The sequence below is a fragment of the Rhipicephalus sanguineus genome, chromosome 9, assembly GCF_013339695.2.
Source record: "Rhipicephalus sanguineus isolate Rsan-2018 chromosome 9, BIME_Rsan_1.4, whole genome shotgun sequence".
NCBI lineage: Eukaryota > Metazoa > Arthropoda > Arachnida > Ixodida > Ixodidae > Rhipicephalus > Rhipicephalus sanguineus.
Window position 1 is genome coordinate 45006249 of NC_051184.2, and position 14769 is coordinate 45021017.

Genomic DNA, 14769 nt, shown 5'->3' on the forward strand with positions numbered 1-14769 from the left:
TCTGCTATCTGTGACGTCATACGGTGACGTCATGATGGTTTTTTTTGCATTACCGCGTGTCGACGCTGCCGACGCCAACGGTCAATTTCGCGTTAGATGAAAAATCTAAGGCTTTCGCCTTAATAAAGCTCTACGCTTAAGACATCGCTTAGAAAACTCGGAGGAGGTTAAAAAAAACCCTCCTTGATCAACTACCAGAGCGTTTTAGATGCGAAAGCATCTTATGCTCGGGGCAGTGTCCGTTCTGCGGCGTCCGCACCCGTACTGCGCATGCGCCATCTCCCGCCCCCCCTCTCCTCGCGTGAGCGCGAGGGGTCGGAAGAGGCGGGGTGGAGGAGGTGGCTTCTTCGCAACGGCGCTATGGACGCTCGCGAAGCTGAACGTAAACGGCAACGCCGGCAAGCGAATCTCGAGGCTGCGAAGGGCGCGTTCGCTAAGCTTCCGTCATTCTCTCCCTGTGCAACGGTGTGCGAAACGCCATGAACAATGTCGGCGCTAGTTGCAGCGGCAGCGCCACCGCCGCGGAGCAGAGGAAGGCTCGGGAAGCCGAACGTAAACGTCAGCGTCGGCAAGCGGTAATTCAAACGCCTCGACAACCCCCGTCTCATATGTCACATAAGAGAAACTGAAAATCGATGCGCACCCCTCGCGACGCTTTCGCATCCCACCATGGTTGCCCGTAGGGGGAGATGTGTAATTTTTTTCCTTCATCCATTCATGCGCTATAGGTATCAATGATGCTTTTGGTTAGGTTGGGGCCCTTTTTTAGGAAAGAATTCCTGGTAGATATTTAATCGGCACTATTCCAAGCATCTGCATCTTCTTGCAGTCATTTGCTTAAAGGATAGAATGAACAGTTAATTTATTTTTGTAGTGCAATTTATGGTGCAGGTTACAAACAGAGCTGTTTTCGATAGAAAGCAAAACTCTGAGGTTTGACCATACCTTCCACAGATGCTTTTCAGAAGGACCTAAGCTAGGTGTGCTCTATTAACTTCGGCTCCATTGACGGTGACCGTCCGCTAGTGTTTGTTCCGTTTTACCATCCTGCACAGCTTACTGCTGTCTCATACTGGAGTGTGAATAGTATTTAATAATCTGTTCCAAACACCATCAGCTCTCCCTCGAAGGGCTCCCTTAGCTGACCAGTATAAGGCAAGGTAATGAGTTAACTTGAAACCGCATGTATGCCAACTTGAGGCGGCAGGACACGTGTTGGCCACATGCCCGAGCACACAAATAGTAGCAGTCGCCGACTGATCTAAGTGTATATGTGTAATGGCGTTCCTCACTGGGAGATACAGAGCAAGCGCCAAATCCTGGACCGACCATCCGGTTTGCACCAAACCGAATCTACCACTGAAACACGGGAACGCTCCACGTGAGATGACGCCGGAAGTTCACGTCACGGCACGTACACAAGTCACGTTAACCGGCTCCGGAAATTTTTCCTGCTTCCACTCTCTACGTTTCCATGGGAACGTTGCCGCTGCAAAGCAGGATTACGGCTATTCGCATAGTGATGGAAGTGACCTATGCCGCTCGTTCAATTTCTGACCGAATCCGCGACTTCGTGGAGTAGCAAATGAGAGCGATCCGGCGCGGAGCAAGTTGCTCTGGAACGACCAGTGGAACTCGTGAACCCGCTTCGGATTGACCAGTGAAAAACGGATATACCGCCGCGGAGCAAGAAATCCTGCTCCGGATTTACCAATAGAAAGATCCGATCTTTCGTCCATTTCCTTTTCCTACGGCATACTACTTCACACCGGCATTATACCAGTGGGAAGCGGGCAAGTTAAGTGCACTTACGCTTTGTAACACTGAGTGACACTTCAGGGTACCCGGCGATAAACTGGAAAAAAACTCACAGGGTCCCTAATGCATTCACCTAAGACGACTCGAAGGCGAAACATGAGATGACATGACAAGAACTTTATTGGAGTCCTGAGGAACTCGAATCTGGGGAGCAGGAGGCCCCCAGATCAAGTTGGTGAGGTGAAAGCCATATTCTTTTTCTCCTCAGTCGATGTATTGGTCCTGCATCATCGCCCTTCGAAAACTTTCTCCACTAACGTCGTTTTGCTCTGCCTCAAAGGTCGGAGGCACCTCTCCTGGCTTTGCATTGCCTCCGTGATCGGTCCATCTTTTCCAAAGCTACGGTTTCACAGATCTGTGACGTCATCGTCACGTCATATGGTGACGCCATCACGTAATGATGATTTTTTGCATCACTCGTTCCCGACGCCGACGGTGAAATTTCGCGTTTGATGAGACATTGAAGGCTTTCGCCTTAATAGAGCGCACTTGTAGCAAGGACGAAATGGCGACCTAATGTGACCGCATTCTTGCAAGATGCAATTAAAAAAAATAAAAATAAATCGTAAATATGTTTGCTTTACGTTATTTGTGTAAAAAAAAACGAAGTTATTTTCTTTTCCTTTCGGACAAACGCAGATCTCTGTCATACAAGCGTTGCAAGTCAATACCGCCCGAGACGCAGCAGAGTGCGTTCACGGAATGCACTCCAACCAAAGGATACTCTTCTGCAAGTAACAATCCGCTTGCGTCATTTAGATTTGGTATTACTGTCTCTTTGTAAGAATCCCCAGTCCCTTTTTGGCCCTGGAACTCTCGTTTTCCTCACCTGTACCATTAGAAGCAGTGATCCGCCCAAAGATTCGAATCGTCGATCCATTATACCAGCGCAATTACGGCGAAGTAGCCGTTGGAGAGGGAAGTGTGCTGCACAACTGAAGAAAAAATTACACCATCTCCCGCTAAAGGGAACCATGTGTGGATGCGAAGCAGCGGGGTGATGGTTCGCTCGAGCGGGAGATGGTGTAATTTTGTTTAGGAGCTGGCTCGCCAGGTTCTTAAGCTGGGGCGAAGTCCCGCGCCGTAAGCTGCATCCATCCATTCAAGGCGTCGTGGAACGCGAAGAGGAACGCTACGCGCGTTGTGTCTTCCCTCTAGGGAACCAGCGCTGGAGTTTCCGCGGTGTGGGCAGTGCCGCCCTGGCGGGCAAAGCGCACATACTCCAACCGCTCCCGCGGACGAGTGGCGACTGGTTGAGGCGATGCGGGCGCGAATCGCCGAAACAAAACTAAAGGATGCTGGCGGTACTGTTGCGCATTCAAGTGCCACAATACGTAGAAATGAGGGAAGACGTATCCTTCTATGCTCTTACTTCTAAAACATATGGATAGGAACGGATGCGGCGTTGCATGCCGGCAGTCAGGCGAGCACAGTATGTTCTGCTCCTGTTCTCCTGTCTAGTGGCGTAGGGCTGGTTTCTAAACCGAATTGCGCGTGTCTGCTAGATTTATTCGATAGTGAGGGCCACCAGTGGAAACCGGGGCCAACGAGCAGAATTTAATCGGCGCTTTGTCGTAAATAAAACGTACATATTATGCAGCATGCCGCATATGTAACAATCTTTTCATCTGACCACCACCAAGCTCCTTCTGATGCCACCGCGTGCAGTGAATGATACGATAGGCAGGTAGCCTACATTAATTGCAAACAGTTACGCAGAAGGAAAGCTGTCTGTCTACGAGATGCGTACGGGGGCACGTTCGCCGAAGCCGCTGAACTGTTATGAGAAATACGCATGCGATAGATGCCTCCGTTGAACTTCACTTGTGCTACAGAGTTCTTGTCAGGAACAAAGCAGCGGACTACTTGAAGCTTAGCTTTCTGGAGTCAGCCGATGCGGTAAAGCATCTTTGTGCATTGGCTGCCGCGGCGAAGTGACATCGCAAGTTATGCCTCGCTAGAAAACGGTCAAATGTCTTGGAGTTTTACTCGCCATTTGATTCGCCTTACGTACTGTGTCAGTTTTCTCGCTTATCTGCTTAGAATAAACGTGTTTGATCAACATCGACAACTGCTGACGTTTTACGTGCAAAACAAGGTATGATTATGAGGCACGCCGTAGTGTGAGATTATGGATTAATTTTGACCGCTTGGGGTTCTATAATGTGCACATAAATCTCAGTACGCGGGTGTTCTTGTATTTCAACCCCATCGAAATGCGGCCGTCGTGGCCGGGAATCTATCCCGCGCCTTCGAGCATAAAAGCGCGGCACCATACATGCTATGCTAGCACGGTGGTTTCCTTGATCAACGTCCGCGTGCATACATACCACGGCAGAAAAACGTTGACGCAGCTACCCCTTGCCTCTTCCATTATTTTTACTGCAGTAGGGAGCAGCTGGTATCGACGTAGCACGTACTTATCAATGGAGGCTTGTGGGCGCCGGCGTTTCCAGTGGTGGGCCTCGAGGACCGAGCTTTGTCATCGACTCTCTATGTCACTTTAAATACACGAGAGGACGTTGCGGTCCAAATGCGTATGTAAGCGCGTTCCAGACCACACATTCTCTTTCTGCCATGGATAAAAACGAACTAAGGCGGGACATGCGGCGGCTCAACGGGAACGCCGACGAAAAGCTACTACTCCGGAGGCGAGGGCGCGGGAAGCGGCGGCAAAACGGCAAAAACGACGAACGGGAGGTTCCCGGTTACCGAACGATCTTTCGCGCCTCAGTCTTCTGTACCTAAGCAACATACGCACCAACTAGCCCAGAAGCATGTCCTTTTGGCATCATCATTCACTTTGTGGATACGCGTGGATTTTTTCATTAATTGATTATTTCATTCATTACTATGAGTATCAGTGCTTCTTTTTGTAGATTCTGGCCATTTTCTTGGGGATGAATTCCTAGCAGATATTTAATCTGCACTACTCAAAGCATTTTCTTTAATTGTGGTCGTTTGGTTAAAGAATGTAATGGAAGCACAATTTATTTTTGTAGCACAATTTGTTGTGCAGATTACAAGTTTAGCTATTTTGGAATAGGCGGCCGAATTCTGAGATTTAACTGGACTTTAAGGGTGGTTTGTCATAATGACTTAAGGTAGGTGTCTCTCCATGAACTTGGCTCCATCGACTACAGTCCACCTCCATTGGCTCCACTTTACATTGCAGGAACTATGAGAAAGTCATTTGGCAAGTTATCTGCTCTCCTTTTATCATACATTAGACGAAGAAGGGTATAGGTAGGGCTCCGTGTTTTCGGTTTTATCTGAAAAAATCCGATATACAATCTGCAGTAACATTTTTGACAATTCGGATTTTTCCGATAAATTCCGATTTCAAGGGCCAATAGACGAGAAAACCTGGGTCAGGGGGCGCTGTAGCGCCTTTCTGAAAAGCGCCCCCTTTTTCGGAAATCTCGTTATGCGGTCGCGTACGGCATTACGCCGCCGGTTTGTTTATGTTGCGGCTGCGTGCGTTCTGTCTCGCTGCAAGTGCGCGCGTGCTTTCCCTTTCTCTCCCCCTCTCGTTTTCTGCTCGCGCTACGCGTGCGCTCTTCAAAGCGCTCGTGCAGGCGTTCTCCTCTCGCTCTGTGCTGAGTAGCAGTGCGCGTGCTCTTGCTCGCGGTGCTCATGTGAGCGCGCTTGTGCGCTATCCTCGCGCTGCGCTTGCTCTAGCGTTATATTGAACTGCGTGTCGTGATCTCACGGGGTCGGTGGAGACGGTATAGAGCACGTGTGTCAAGAGACTGGCCAAGAAAGCCGCCCTTTTGGTCGACGGTAATACCCGGATGGTCGAGAAAACGAAAGCTTGAAAATAAATTAGTGGGCCATGCTTTTAGAATGACGAAAAGAAATGGCACCGTGATCGCACAGAACGTTTATGACGAGAACTTCTGCGACCTCGGTATGCAAATAAAGGCCAAAAAATAGTCGAATTAGTCACCATGCTTCAAAACGTGTGTGCATATGAGAGAGTGGTTTATAAACGACACAACCAGCACAGAATAATTCATTCCAACCCGAGTTTGGCATGAAAACCACCCGAAAACGGGCGTGTCCCCCTCGAAAACGGATTTTAAGCTAGGCTTCCTGTAAAGGATTTTTGTGATGAGCTGCACAAGGGCAGAGGATGAAACACCACGACGAGAACAAGGACAAAATTACACCATCTCCCGCTAAAGGGGACCATGAGGCGATGCGAAGCCGGAGCACTTGCACGATCGCGTTCCGATGGCGTTCGTTGGGCATGCTACCGACCTCGCGTCGTGGAACGCGAAGAGGGACGCTACGCGCGTCGTATCTTCCATCTAGCCTGGCCGTTAATTCTCACAGGGCGAGCGGGGAACGCCGTCGACAGGCGGGCGAGAGGGGGGCAGCGTAGGAGAGGAGAAAGAGGGGGAGGGGACACGCATGCGCTCGAGCTCATCGCGGCGTTGCGCAGGAGAGAATTTCGGCATGTCTAGCCCGCGTTTCAGAGGAAGAGTGGAAAGGGGGAGCGGAGAGGGATAGTGGGGAGGGAAAGTGGAGAGGGGAAGGGGAGAGGGATGGTGGGGAGGGAAAGTGGAGAGGGGAAGGTGAGAGTGAAAGTGTAGAGCGGAAGGGGAGAGGGTGAGTGGAGAGGAGGTGTGTGGAGAGGGTATGCGCATGCGCAGTAAGGGTGGTCACGCCGCACACCACCGGATTGAGCTCGGCCTTAAGATACTTCGCATCTAAAAGGGAACGAAGACGATAGGACAAGAGCTTCGTTCCTTTGTTGTCATTGTTCTGCTCGCGCTGTTTTATCTCTCGACTAGCTCTCATCAAGCTGTTACCAATGCACAAGGGCGAAACAAGAAAGGTGCGTTCGCGTTTGCTAGCTTCACTGTTCCGTTTTTGCACAAGTTCTCCCTAAGGTTGAGGTGGACTGTTTTCCTAGTTCTGCGGTTACCGAAAATAGAACAGTGCGAAGAAAGAAACACGACTGCTGTTTATTTCTTTGCAATGTCGTTTCAGAGCAACCTAAGAGCCACATTGCTGAAATTCGTGGAAACGAAGATGCTTACACACACGCGCGCACTCACATGCACACACACACACACACAAGCACGCACCCTGTTTCGGCTAGCAGCACTTGAGCGAATGGTAACAATTTGTGCTGCTTTGCCTCAGAAAGACGGGTGAGATTTTTTAGTATCCAACTACAATGGCTTTGTGCACAGTAGCCAATGCACAAAAAAACGGAATGCTGCAATATCCGTTGCACTAATATAGCCTGTTTACGCGTTTGAAATAAAAAAGGAAAGGTCAAGTAGATTGAGCGCCCGCTTCTGCGAGGCACAAAAATGTTTGTCGTCATATAGTCCACTGAATGAACGACATATATAAAACGATCAGAAATGGCATTTGTTTTGGCGAGTACTGCGTACAATAAATGATACAAGGACTTTCAAAGGCTTATCAGAATAAACTAATCGAGTTAGTAATGATAAAAAATACAATCGCCATTTGTGCATTTATGTGATGAATCTACAATACAGAACCCGTTCTGTGACGCGGCTGCTTCACGGGCTCGCAGGCCGCAAGTAGGATTATCGGAGAGCACCAGTGCAGATACGCAATCGCTATCACTGTGTTAAATATTTCGCAGTATGCGAAGTACCACAGCGGGTTTTCACATCAGCTGGTGTTCCAGTGTGCTCTTTCTTGAAGGTAGTGAATGGGCGCGACGATATCGGACAGGGGCGTAGCCACGTTAGGGCACACCCGGGCCCGTGCCCCCCCCGAAATTTTTTTTTCTGCCATAGCATACAGAGCAGAAAATGACACTCGACCACATCTTCCTGCTCGTCCCCACTACAGATCAAGGAGGTGCCCCCCCCGAAAAAAATTTCTGCCTACGCCCCTGATATCGGAGGAGTCGACTAAACTTGATTGCTGTATACGTAAGAACCACTCGTTCTGCCGTACGACTGTGATCAAAATAGGGCACGCAAAATAAATGACGATTTGAATCTGCGTGCAGCTTTGCTCTTGTTTTGCCTGTGATATGCAGTTTCACAGTTCAGTTGAGTGCTTAAATCTTTTCAAGGCTGACGCGGCACTGCGCGGCATACGAATGGTGCGTACCGACTTGCGGAATGACGTGGCTTTCTTTGCAACTTGGAAACGCAATCACCGGCAGCACGCGCTCCGCCGAAAATACGCGCGCGGCAGCACGCAATCGCTTCCGCAGGCGAGCCGACGACCTTCGAGGTTTTCAGCGGCCCACCAGGGAAGCATCCGGCGCTGGCGTCGCGCGCGCAAACTTTTGGTTGTTTCGTCTATGTGACCTGGACCAACACCAACTCGGACAACTTTTTATGATACTGAATCCGTTCTTTATCGAAAGGCAAAGTTCTAAGCGCTCATTGATACATCTTCTGGTTTGTCCGATTTAATGTTTACCGCGCGTAGCTGTATTATAGGCGACGTAGCTTTTATTGGGCTCCGACTCAGCTTCCTACATGCAGAAGCTTCACAAGGACTTGCAACTCTCCAACCCCGAATTTAAGACACCTCACTTCAAAGATCCGTGCAACCTATTCAACAACGCTCTGGAGGATGGAATCAGGACGAGCTTGTTTAACGTATTTCAAGATCTTGTTGTGTACTTTCTTGCCATGTTGAAGTCGTTGCGGGAGCTGCGCCGTAAGTTTGGTCTTTTGTGCTTGGCCATGGGCATGTCCTCGGAGTCGCTGAAAACCGTATGTCCGTCGAGGTGGTTCTCTTTTTATGATGCTCTAGAAGATATTTGGGACTACTGGCGCGCCATTTTGTCTTTCTTGGGAAGCGACCAAGTTGGAAGCGACAAAGCCAAGGGAACAAAATGTGAGAAGCTCAAGAGTCTTATTTCATTGCCTGAAGCTGTACATGACTTGCTTGTTAAGATGAGGTTTCTGAAGACCAATTCGTGTGCCGTGCTCTCAATCATTAAGGAGCTTGAGGCAGAGAATACTCTGGCACACCATGTTTATCCCATACTGGGAGTTCCTTTGCACGCACTCATAAGTCAATGGCTTGATCCAACCGATCCAAGAGTATGTACACCTAACCATCTACCCTATGCCCTATAGCGTCAATTGTGAGCTATGTGTGTTTGTTGTTATGTTCATCAGACTTCTGCTGTTCGCGCTATGCGAAAGTGCTAGTTTTTGCGACGTACAATTGTGAAAATGTGAATGTATTCCTGAACACTGATGTGTCACGCATAATTATGCTCTGTACATAGTGTAACTGTTTTTTTTTCTAAACAGAAAACCATAAAGCTTAATTTTGAACACCCTGTATGCTGTACAAGGCTATGCTTGCTTCAACCTCTCTCCTTCTATCCCTCCTCATCACCACCACTTCCCTTTGCAACCGCCTTGCTATACTGTACAAGGCTGTGCTATGCTTTCTTTCTCTCTCTTTCTATATCTTTCTCTGCCCTAGCTAGGTAGAGTTTTCTGTGCGATCCACGCGGACAAACGAAAAGCGGCGCTGTAGAAGTAACGAAACTTGAGTGGCGGCGAGTCGCGACGTTGCTTTATCGAGGTAAGCGGCAAGTCATCTCTCCTGCAACATCGGGTCGCCTTACCTTAGCGTGTGGTGCTTGGTGCGTGCTTGTTTCGTTCGCGTGTGCGCAAGGAAGCCGCAGTTTACAACTTTTATTTCACTGTACAGCGTAAATCTCGGGGACAGCTACTGAGGCGCTTTTTCTTGCAGACAGCGAAACGGATGATCGAGCGACTTCGACCAATTTATAGTTTAAGGAAAAAAGTCACAGTTTCACCGCAAGGGCGAAGCAATGAATGCGATAGAAAGAAACTAATGCTATATGAAGTGAGGCTCGCCAATGAATACTCTCAGTTTGAACAGCGCTCCCGTTGCAAAGGCGGTCGAAGCAGCGAGGGAAACTAGCGTGCTTCAAGTGTCGAGCTGTGACACTTGATAGTTCGCGCTCATCTTCTGTTTGTTCCTTTAGCGGCGTCCCTTGAGCTCGAGTGACTTTCGTACGCTCCGTAACATGAGCGCGGACATCACGGTGAAAGCATGAAACATCCCTCTTTCCCTCACCACGAGAAAACCGCGCGAGCAGACAGCGGAAGGGAAGGTTCTCACTGCGCAAATATAAGAAGAAGCGAGCGAGCTCGCCGACGACTTTTAAATGCGCCCGTCGCGCTCATAGCGCCATCTCGCTGGTAATGAAGAAACGCTTATAAGCGCCTGCCGTCTCTGAGTCCGTCCAGCGGTAAAGGGTGTGTATATAACGCTCGCCGTTAGCTACGTGGAGGATCTGCGTTTCGTGGCGTAGTGGTTAGCGCCACTCGCTGCGGAGCAAGAGGTCCCTGGTTCGATTCCGCGCTTCGGAAGCATTTTTCTTAATTATTTTTTTGGGGGGCTTTTATATATATATACATACTTATACATATACGGTGCATGACGGCGACGGCAAAATTCAGCCGAGACTGTCCATATAATTGCTATCGCAATAAAAAAAACAGATAACAACCTCACAACACACAAAAAGAAAACGCCGGCCACCTGTGCAGCATGTCAGATTAATTGTTTTTTCAGACCAGGACCCGTATTCAAAAAACGTGTCACGACAAAAATGTTTGTAAGAGAATATTTCAGCCAATTCCGATGTTGGACATATGATTAGCGAGGCCGGTCCCCAATGCCTCTAATTTTAGCGAGGCCGGTCAGCCAATGGGAAAATGTACTTAAAAAAGAGAAGTATAGTGAATTCCAGCCCCGAATGTTCTGCGGTACGCATGAGGAAAACGAACCAACAAAGTTTTCTACCACTACAAGTGTTCCCCACAGACGCCCACAGACGCCCTCAGACGCATCACGCCCTCAAGTTGATAATGACAAGTTAATTAACAAGTCCGGGACAATTAGTCTTAGCAAGATAACTTTCACAGTGGCAAACCGTTTAACCCTCGCCGTAGAGTCGTCTACAGAGACTGCAGCCTCCACCTGGAGTGCCTCTACCAATGACTACAGACTCCGAAGTTCTTGGACCTCACTTTACACTTTGAAGACAACCACGTTTTCATGTTTTACGAGCACAGAAGCTGTAAGCCTTTGTTACCCTACTCCTGTGCTCACAACAAAACGGTAATAAATAGTAGTGGCACTTATGGGACTGCACATGTGAGTCTGCGCGAAAGCGGTTAGGGGCACCGGCAGAGGCGGCACCGGACAACGCCACCAATATCGTCTGCTGTGATTTCATAGCAACTCTCGCTGTAAAGAAAAATTGCACCAACAAAATCTCGGGCAATATTATACTTATGCTTTACGTCCCAGGTCACAGTATGGAATTTATTCCAGCACCGCGGAAAGAAACTGGAGTCGTTGCAAGGGGGCCAGATGTTTTACAACGATAGCCTTTAGGGCAATCACGCCAAGAAAAATCACTCTTCGTCAGAATCAGAAAAAATACTACTTATTTACAGATTTACATCAATATTATTAATATCTGGGGTTTAACGTCCCAAAACCAAGATATGATTGAGAGACGCCGTAGTGGAGGGCTCCGGAAATTTCGACCCCACCTGCGTTTCTTTCAGATTTACTTCAAGAAGACTTTGTTAATTTGGTTTGCTGCCAAAGTAGTCTCACGAATTCATAATGACAACACTGAATGATATGGGCATCTGCTGGGGTAATTGAAAATTCTTCGTTAGATCGGAAACTTCGGAAAATCGGGTTTCGTTATACCGAGTACGAACTGTATAGTGCTGAGCGCGTACACCGCATGTCTCACGAACGGTTTACGCCGCGATCGGCTTGTCGAGCATTCACACAGGATTGGCCACACGACTGCGATAGCATTAGCATGAAAACGGTTCAATTAGCTCTATTCCTACGGGTCATAATGAAGAGTTGTGGGCAGAACGAGCAATGGCCTGGCCATAACATGCATGTCTTTCTTTGAGTGCCACGTTTTCGCACGTTGGCAAGCGTGCTAGTGATCACACCACAGCAAATGGGCTGTTTTCTCCGACTCGAAACCGGCGTTACAGTGCCTGCGGTCACCTCTCCAACGCGGATACCACGAATAGCTTACGCAGGCCCGTAACTAGGGGGGGGGGTTGAGGGGGTTCTGACCCCCCCCCCCCGAATTTTTTTTGAGGCTTTAACTTTTCGGGTGATACTAGAATATTTACACGCCTTCACAGCGACCACCAGCTGCCAAAGTTACACTGCAACTTTCCTGGGATTGCTTCCCTCTTCTTCCTTTCCTCAAACCTACCCTTTTACCAGAACACCTCAGCGCTCCCTCCCCCGCACGCGCACCTGCCCTATTTGTACAGCTTTGCACTTCGCCCTCGCGTTCCTTCAAGTCTCTATTTTTTTTTTTTCGTCTTTCCCCCCGTAGCAGCTCCTTTATTGATTCCAGATGCTTTCCTTGTGCATTGCCGCTGGAGAAGTTATCCGTCTGTGCGGACCGCACGTGTCGGCTTTGGGTTCCTACGAAAAGCGCGTCTCCTTCTGTGAAGGTAAACAGTTCGACAGCAACGGCAACGCCAACACGACGTGCGCAAGTTTGCCAAGGAACGAAACCCCTAAGCGGAACAACTCAGCGGCGCATTCCGAGGACGCAGGCTGCAGGATAAACTTTTCACGAACTGCAGTCCTCGCCACCGAAACGAATCACCGAAGATGACATCTACTAGCCACCATACATCTACTGAAAGACTGGCATATCCGAGCAACTTCGAACAACCTTAAAGGACCCCTGACAGCGAAATTTTTGTTGGTGACTTTTTTGGCTGTAATTTGTAGCTTTGTGTCTGGTAATCTCTAAATTAAATCGTAAACGCTCTAGCGTATCGTACAACTAATTCTAGCGTAGTTAATTGTGACCATTTTAGCATCACTTCAAAACGCCCGCCTAAAAACCACAAGAAACTGGCGCCCCATGCGGGGGAGCGTCAAAGATCACGCGCACTCAAGCTGTGGTGACGTTGACAGCGCGGTTTTCAAATCGGGGCCCCGAGCGCGGTAGAGATTGAAAGTGTGTGGGTGCCTCGGTATGGGTTAAACCTGTTAAGCGCGTGTCCCCTCACGAAAACTACCTCGAGAGCAGCCCGACAACAGAGCCAGAGGGGTGCGGAACAATAGGCCTCGCCGGGTGCCAGTCGTCGTATTGTGCACGTGCGCCCCGCAAACCTTCTGTGACGTCCACAATACTTGCTTTACACTTGGAACGTCACACGGGGCCTCTATCTACGTCACACCAGGATGTCGCAAGGTGCAGCCAACTCAAGTGAGCACTCACGCTTACTTTAAAACTAAATTAAGATATCTTAAAGGCAACGTTCGTCACTAATAATCGGTCAGATGTGCCCCCGTATACAGGAAAGTCAAACAACACAAAGATCTCGAGGTTTCAATTTTGGTGTCAGGGGTCCTTTAACCACTCGCAAGGAAATCTACCTTTTCTATACACACAAGGTATATGCACCTCCCTACAAAGCGCACAAAGCGAGGAGACAGCCGGCACACAATCCGGCACCAGTGGTCAACTTTCACAGGAGAGAAAAAAACGCCGCCAAGCTGGGCTGCGCGCGGGAGTACAGAGGCTGACGTCACAGCCTACACAGTGCATTTTTGGGGGGTCACGGCTATTTAATTAAGCCGTCTGTGAAAAGGTGAGTTTTTCACAGGAAAGGAGCAACACCTCCTTTCTGGACTGTACAACGAGAGTGCAAATGTCTCGGCAGTGCATTCTTGGGGGGTCACGTCTATTAAGGGGAGTATGGAGTGCCCATGGAGTCTTCTGTGAAAAGGTCTTTAAGTATACATAGCGTTAATCCAGTTTGCTGCAGCGGGAGTACAATAATGGGCCTGCATACGCACCAGCTGTAGCGGTGTTCAGAAAACACATGCGCCACGCGGGAGCCGGCGCGTTCGTCACACTTCTACATTCTAGCCACTGTAAAGCGGATAAGAGTGGAAAAAAACATCGCCTGCCGTTCACGCCAGGCTGTCGAGGCAGTCGCAAACGTCTCTTTGGAGCCACTGGCCACTTCTGTGTGCGTGCACAGGATTGCGGCAGCAAAATGAAAAGACACTCTGCAACAACGAAGCAAAGCAGTCTTGCGTCTTACTTCAAGAAAGTTCGAACCGATGAAGCGGACGGAGAAGAACCGCCTCCTTCGAAGGATAAAACTTCACCTTCCTCAGCACTGGTGGAAAGCCAAGCGCGTCGGAACTTCTGTAGCGACTCAGGAGAACGCACCGGTTTATGTGAATCACCTGAGAACGAACACAAGCAGGACAACCATTCGCCGCCGGGAAATGATGGTGACCGCAGTGCAACTCCAAGTGACCTTTTTTCTACAGTCAACGCAAAGTGACGCCTTTACCATTGGGCAATACCCAAGGAAGGTGAGTGGCATGGCACCTACACATTTTCGTTCGCCTCCCCTCTGTGCGACGAGTGCGAATATTTTCGACTTGGGGCTCTTTGTCTCGAAAAGCAATAATGTAGATGACCCAGAGACGACAGAGAAGCTGCTGCTCAATCCGTGGACCCCTCCGGCTAACTATGATTATCCAGCCACAGGGAAAAGAAATCTGAAGTTCCAACCTCACTGGGTAGATCGTTACCCATGGCTTGTTTATTCAGAGAAGCTTCAAGGAGCATTATGCAAATATTGCGCAGTCTTCGCAAGCGAGTATGCAGGAAAAGGGGAGCACCAGCGCTTGGGCTGTTTTGTAACTAAGGAGTTCACCAATTACAAGAAAGCCATGGACGCCTTTAAGAGACGCGTCCAGCAGTTACCACGCCATGTCAACAACGCTATCGGAGGACTTTTTAGCAGTCCGGTCCCGCTCACAGCATGACATCTTAACACAACTTGACCGCGGCCTTAAAAAGCAGGCGGAAGAAAACCCCAAGAACTTGCTGCCAATAATAGAAACAAT